The sequence below is a fragment of the Loxodonta africana genome, unplaced genomic scaffold (assembly GCF_030014295.1).
Source record: "Loxodonta africana isolate mLoxAfr1 unplaced genomic scaffold, mLoxAfr1.hap2 scaffold_55, whole genome shotgun sequence".
Classification (NCBI taxonomy): domain Eukaryota; kingdom Metazoa; phylum Chordata; class Mammalia; order Proboscidea; family Elephantidae; genus Loxodonta; species Loxodonta africana.
The window spans coordinates 753,826-761,853 of record NW_026975272.1 but is presented as its reverse complement, the minus strand read 5'-3'; the positions used below and the strand labels follow the sequence as shown (position 1 = coordinate 761,853).

The following is an 8,028-nucleotide window of genomic DNA, read 5'->3' as shown; positions in this document are numbered from 1 at the left end:
AGATATTAGGAGTTTTCTGATTTATTAGATAAAATATATATTTAAACACAATACACCTGACTTGTGAGCACATAGTTAAAGCTGTATTTAGAAAAAATTGAATTAGAAATCAAAAAGAAATTTAAATCAATAATTTGAGCTTCCCAAAGCAGAGGAAAAGGAAAAAAAAAAAAAAAAAACGCAAGAGCAGAAATCAATGAAATTGATAATAGAGTACAATAGAGTAAAACAATCAAAAGAAAAGCAGTTCGTTTGAAAATGTTAATTAAATTGTTAAACTAGGCACACCACCCAAGAAAAAAAAAGAATATCAAGTCATCAGGAACGAAAAAGGGGACATCACCTGATGCTAAAAGAATAATAATGGGATATTACCAACATTTCATGTGACTAAATGACTAAGTGACTAAGGCTGAGTTAAAATGGAACCGGTTAAGAATTCATTAATTCTCTATATTCAAGGTCGTATTCAAGTCAATCCCTCTACTTCTTAGCAGTGTGTCTACTGTGAAGTCATTTAACAAATTAAACCCTTGCTTTCCTCATCAGTAAAATGGAAATAATAATAATGTCAAACCCAAGGACTAGTGTAGAGGATTAATTGGGAATTTAATCTGAAGAAGTTTAATACAGTATTGGATTCACTTTGAGTTCTTTGTGCAAATAGGTTCCCCCTGAGTATGGACCCTCAATGAGATTTATTTCATCTTTTTTCACCTGTAAATTTAGTCCAGAAATGCTGTTCTAGACACCCATTATAGACTGATAGTAACAGAGAGTAATGCCAAATAACCAAGAAAAAAAAAAAAAGTTGAACTCATAAAAGGAACCTTGTTTCGGTTATCTATTTTCTTATTTGCTCTGGCAAGAGTATTTCTAGAATACTAGGCAGTTTCTCATTAACTTCACTTGGAGCTGAATTGTAGGATAAATTTACCTGGATAGACACACATGGACGAAGGAAAAGACCAAATTTGGTAGTGTTCTATGTATTCCTTTGGAATAAGCTAAAAATATCAAGAGAGAAGCAATGTAAATAGTCAATTAAAAATTCTTTACTCTGACTTTGGTGAAGGACTTTAAAAGAACACGGAGAGCAGAAACCACATTATGATGCGAGCTCCACATGTCAGATGCCATCAGCTTTGAAATATATGTGTATGCATTTAGTGTCATATTTTTTTCTATTGAGACTGAACTTCCTGTCTTTAGAGAATTGACTACACAATTAACACCTATATCTAATCCCCATAGTTCCCCAATCCTCTTGAAGGAAAACTAAATAAAAGCACCTCAACATGTATTTGCTCAGAAGTTATCTCAGATTTAATAAACAGGTAATTCAACTTTACACTGCATTTTTAAAAAGATGAAATTTTTATTTTTATTTTTTTTAACCCGCAAGTGAACCCATTGCCATCGAGTCAACTCCAACTCACAGCACCCCAAATGAGAAACCCTAATGTTAAAGAATTCTAAGGATTTGGTACTGTTATTCACTGGGGTGCAGAAATGCCATATCTGCTATTAAATGGCATTAATTTGATATGTGTGCCTTTCTTGTAACAAGAACAACCATTTGGTTCAAGTTGGAAAATTATAAAATTCTTAAGTTTATAATCGTTGTCAAAGTATTGCTTAGCTATAATTGCCAAAATTTTTCCTACTTAGGGTTACGTTTCACAAAAGCTATCTCCGACGGTAATGTAGGTATGCATTTTGGAGAGATGGCTGTGCAGAGTGATTTTAAGGGAGAGAAAATAATATCCTTGAGATAAATCCACATAATTGTACAGAGAATCTGAGAGACTTCAGCAAGAATATTTCTATCCTTTACTTTTGATTGTGGGCTGGCATACAAAGAAGGAAACAACCAATGTTATATTTGCAGAAGCTGAACTGGAGTCTGTGGACTTAGGTAAGTGATTTAAAAGTCCTCCAACCCAGCTTCGATACAATTGCTTGTTAAAACAAAATATATTTTCCAGTAGTACTCTAATTTTCCATTCTTCAGTCATTTTATTTACTATTCCATGTTATCCTAGGTTTTTATTTATTTATTTCCATGTATAAATATCCTCATTGACATTTCAACTTCTTCCTGTAAAGTTTTGGAGAGGGAAATATTTACACTTGATTCAAAGTTTAAACAAAATCTCTTTGTAACAAATGACCAGAAAAAATCGTACCTCACTGACCGAGTTCATCCTGCTGGGATTAGCAGACACCCTGGAGCTACAGATCACCCTCTTTTTGTTCTTGTTGTGATTTACACACTCACAGTCCTGGGGAATGTGGTTATGATCCTGCTAATCAGGGCGGACTCTCGACTTCACACACCCATGTATTTCTTCCTGGCTAACTTGTCCTTTGTGGAGGTTTGCTACTCGTCCACCATCACCCCAAAGATGCTGGTAGATCTCTTGTCTGAGAAGAAAACCGTCGCCTTTGCTGGCTGCTTCCTGCAGATGTATTTCTTTATCGCCCTGGCAACAACTGAATGCATCCTCTTTGGGTTAATGGCCTATGACCGTTATGTGGCCATATGTAACCCACTCCTTTACTCCTTAATCATGTCCAGGAGAGTCTGCCTTAAAATGGCAGCTGGGGCCTTTACAGCAGGATTGCTGAACTCCATGGTTAACACAAGTTATGTAAGCAGCTTACCATTGTGTGGTTCCAATATCATCCATCACTTCCTCTGTGACAGCCCCCCTCTTTTAAAGCTCTCTTGTTCTGACACATGCCTGAATGAAAGCATCTTTTCCACTTTTGCTGGTGTGAATATGGTCGGTGCTCTGCTGGTCATCCTTACTTCCTACTCCTACATTCTCGTCTCCATCTTTTGTATGCATTCAGGGGAGGGGAGGCGCAAAGCATTCTCAACTTGTGCCTCCCACTTGACTGCTATAATTCTGTTCTATGCAACCTCCATCTATACTTGTCTGAGACCCAGTTCTAGCTACTCCCTGAGTCAGGATGAAGTGGCTTCCGTGTTCTACACAGTGGTGATCCCCATGCTGAACCCTCTGATCTACAGCCTCAGGAATAAGGAAGTAAAGACGGCTTCATGGAATGTGATTAACAGGAAAAGAATCCCTTCATTTATGTGATTGTGTGAGTAATTTTCCAAAATAAGTGGAGTATTTAATTAACCTTCAAAGCCTAGTTCAAGCATATTGGTGTTCATTAAAGTATTTTCAAAGTAAATACATTCTGTAAATACTCAAGTATCTGTATCCAATCATGGATAATATAGATTAAAACACTAACACGGGACTACAGGATCTTCATCTTATAATTATTGTATAACTTCACTGGGTCCTTACCAATACAGTTTATTCATAATGAAATCTTGGCCATGGAAATTAAGGGATTAAGTGTTTAGAAATAAAAGTCACAATGTTATAAGACCTACCATGTAGGATGTTTTGGACTATCCATTCATTGTTTCCCTTAAGTACTTATTTTCATCACTTTTAAAATAATTGTTTTCTATATGTCATATATTTAAAAAATGCTTTTATATTATAATGGATTTTCTTTTTTAATTTATTGATATTCCTTATGGAGAGAGTTGCTTAAATCAAATTTCAGAGCTGCAGTTTTATTAAAACGTGAAACTTCCAAACATTTATTTCTCTTTTCCCACCTATGTTTACATGCACATTAATTAAAGAATACATATGAGTTTGTATAAAAATATGCCATCAAGAAAACTGCTGACTGATTAGAATTCATCAATTATAGTACTCTTTCCATCATACCCTTCTCCTCAAAAAATTCTAAGACTTTTTCTCCCTTTCTCTCTCCTGGATTCAAACATACACAAAATCACACGCAAAAGCACCCAAGTACTACAAAGAGTTCCGTGGGGCAGAGTTCCAAAGGATGTAGATAAATATTCAGTGGATGGCTATGACCCTCATTCTTTAGAACTGGCTTTTAATTTTTCTTTTCATAGAATTCTTCCCTCAATTATCAAAAAAACTTGAAATTAATCTCAAGAGTAACGCTAAGCATTATTAATATGAAGGTAGGCATGTATAAAGGGAATCAAATATGTGATTAAAATATTACATGAACAAGTAGTAATTTTTGTGTATTGAATTGTTTCCCCCCAAAATATGTGTCAACTTGGTTAGGCCATGATTTCCAGTATTGTGTGGTTCTCCTCTATTTTGTGACTGTAATTTTATGTTAAAGAGGATTAGGGTAGGATTGTAACACCCTTACCCAGGTCGCATCCCTGATCCAATATAAACGGAGTTTCCCTGGGGCGTGGCCTGTACCACCTTTTATCTTACAAGAGAAAAAAAAGAAAGGGAAGTGAGCAGAGAGGGGAAACTCATACCACCAAGAAAGCAGTGCCAGGATCCTTTGGGCTTAAGGTCCCTCTGCAAAGAATCCCTAGTCGGGGGAAGACTGATGAGAAGGCCGACGGAGAGAGAAAGACTTCCCCTGGAGCCGACACCCTGAATTTGGGCTTTTAGCCTATTTTACTGTGAGGAAGTAAACTTCCTTTTATTAAAGACATCCACTTGTGATATTCCTGTTATAGCAGCACTAGATGAATAAGACACTAATATTATGTTCCTTCTGATGTAACATTTAGGAATAGGAACAATTGGGAGATGAAATGTAGTTATTCTGATACTTAGGGCTTTAGATACATTTTGTTTTGATCTATGCTCATCAAAAGACTTCACCAAAAGAGTAAAAAGAGAATCTACAGACTGAGAAAAAAAAATTGGCTATTACAAAGCAGACAAAGGTCTAATGTCTAAAATCTACAGGAAAATCCAACACCTCTACAACAGAAAGACAAGTAATCCAATTAAAAAATGGGCAAAGGAAATGAACAGACACTTCACCAAAGAAGACATTCAGGTGGCCAACAGACACATGAGAAAATGCTCGTGATCACTAGCCATTAGAAAAATGCAAATGAAAACCACAGTGAGATACCATCTCACCCCAGTGTTACTAGCATGAATCAAAAAAACAGGAAATAGCAAATGTTGGAGAGGCTACAGGGAGATCAGAACTCTTATGCACTACTGGTGGGAATGCAAAATGATAAACCATTCTGGAAAAGTATATGGTGCTTCCTTAGAAAGTTAGAAACTGAAATACCATATGATTCAGCAATTCCACTTCTAGGAGTTTATCCTAGAGAAATAAGAGTTGTCACAGGAATAGACAGATGCACACTCATGTTCATTGCAACATTGTTCAAAATAGCAAAAAGATGGAAACAAACTAGATGCCATTATTAGATGAATGGGTAAACAAACTATTGTACCTACACACAATGTAGTATTATGAAACAATAAAGAACAATGACAAACCTGCAAAGCATCTCCTAACATGGATGAATCTGGAGGGCATTATGCTGAGTGAAATAAGTCAATAACAAAAGGACAAATATTGTATGAGACCACTACTGTAAAAACTCATGAAAACGTTTACACACAAAAAAGAAACAACCTTTGATGGTTACGAGGAAGGGGAAGAGGTGGGGATGAAAAAACACTAAATAGACAGTAGATAAGTAATAACTTTGGTGAAGGGTAAGACAATGTGCAATACTGGGGAAGCCAGCACAACTTGTACAAGGCAAGATCATGGAAGCTCCCTAGACACATACTAACTCCCAGAAGGATCAAATTGCTGGGCTGATGGCTATGGGGACCATGGCCTTGGGGAACATCTAGCTCATTGGCATAACATAGTTTATAAAGAAAATGTTCTACATTCTACTTTGGTACTCAGAGTCTGGGGTCTTAAAAGCCTGCGAGCAAGGGAGAATGAAGAAAACTAAAAATACAAGGGAAAGATTAGTCCAAAGGACTGATGGACTGCGACTACCATGGCCTCTACCACAATGAATCCAGCACAACTAGATGGTGCCCAGCGGCCACCACTGACTGCTCTGACAGGGGTCACAATGGAGGGCCCTGGACTGAGCTGGAGAAAAATGTAGAACAAATTTGTAACTCATAAAAAAAAGACCAGACTTACTGGTCTGACAGAGACTGGAGAAACCCCAAAAGTATGGCCCCGGACACCATTTTAGCTCAGTAATGAAGTCACTCCCAAAGTTCACCCCTCAGCCAAAGCTTAGAGAGCCTCACAAAACAAAATGAGACTAAAGGGGCACACCAGCCCCGGGGCAAGGACTAGAAGTCAGGAGGGAACAGGAAAGCTGGTAATAGGGAGCCCAAGTTCAAGAAGGGGAGTGTTAACATCTTGTGGGGTTGTTAACCAATGTCATAAAAAAATATGTGTCCTAACTGTTTAATGAGAAACTAGTTTGTTCTGTAAACATTCATTTAAAGTATAATAAAAAATATATATTCTGAAAAAAAGGAGAAAATGATGAACATTGTGGACAGAAATTGAAGATTTTTGAAGAAAATGATAGACACGGTCAAGATTTATCTCAAAATCTCCTCTGAGTTTCTGAATCAGGCTAGAAGCCCTCGAACTCAGAATTTGTACCAACATTTTTAACTGCATGTGTTGTTAAATGAACAAATAAACAAAAGAAAATAAATAAAATGCAATTTATTAACTGAGTTTGTGTTGAGGAATGTCAAAATTTATTAATATAATTATAGGAGAAGCAGTAAGGTTAAAAAAAAAAAAGGGCAAATTCAGAGTATTGGAATAGAAAATAGTTTATTTTCCTGGGAAACAGAATGCTTATATAAGTAGTATGAAAAAAGTAAAAGAAAATTTAAAGTTTCATTTCACAAATCATAAAATCATTATGCCCAAATCATGTGTTACAGAAGATGACGGGGTATCAGAATCATTTGAGATCTAGATCTGGTGAGCATTATCTGAAGAAAAAAAAAAAATTAAGGAACAAATGACACAGAAATAAACCAAAAAACCGAACCCAGTGCCGTGAGTTAATTCCGACTCATAGCGACCCTAGAGGACAGAGTAAAACTGCCCCATAGAGCTTCCAAGGAGCGGCTGGTGGATTCGAACAGCCGTCCATTCGGTTAGCAGCCTGAGCACTTAACCACTACGCCACCAGGGTTTCTGATACAGATGTAATGGTTAATTACAATGGCATAGTTTTATTGCCCAATAGTAATTTTCTAGCTCACCGTGGACTCTGAAAATGTCATCAAAGATCAGAAAAAGAGCGACAAACAAGTTCCTATTTTTTAAATGGACCATTGCTAGTGATTTTCTGTTTTTTAATTTTGATTTTATTCCTACAACAATAACACATATTAGATTTTCCCTTAGGGATAGGCTGATAGCTTCATATGAGACTCATAAGAAGTATCTATTTAATATTGATTTTCCTAGCCCTAAATAATAAATTTGACATGAAAAAACACATGGGATTTTAAAGACACTCTAACATGCTTCTGTAAACACGGGTGGTGTAGTGGTTAAGAGCTGTAGCTGCTAACCAACAGGTCTGCAGTTTGAGTCGACCAGACACTCCTTGGAAATTCTGTGGGGGCAGTGGTACTCTGTACCATAGGGTCGCTGTAAGTCGGAATCCACTCGATGGCAATGGATTTGGTTTTGCTTTGATTTTAATTAACACGCCTTGATACCAATGTCTGAACCACTGAGCAGACTTTCTCCAAAGGTTGTTGCCGGGACACATTTCACAAATGCTCTGTGATACATATATTACCCCATTTTACTTTTCTTATCAAAGATGTCATCTTAATTCTGTCATCTGTATCCTCTCTCAGCAATCAGCATTTTTCATATCAGGGATGTTGATTGTTTAACTGAATCCATTCCTGGTCTGGGTTCAATTTTTTTTTTTTTTTTCTGATGTTGCATCCTTGGGCTTGTGAATGGAGTAAGGAATAAAATAACAGCACTAGTAACAATGTGATCTTACTTTTTTTTTCTTTTTTTGCATTTTGCTATTTAATTTTGAGAGCTGCACTTTTAAAAAATTTTTTTAAAAGAAAATCTGCATTAATTAACATCTAAGTATATTTGGCTTAATTAACCATTAAGCATGATACAACATCTTTA

General features: G+C 36.4%; 1 pseudogene; it reads left to right on the top strand.

The window, feature by feature from the left end:
- The first annotated feature begins 1,558 nt into the window (after positions 1-1,558).
- Positions 1,559-7,791, top strand: LOC135229823 (olfactory receptor 5F1-like; annotated as a pseudogene).
- Positions 7,792-8,028: the final 237 nt, after the last annotated feature.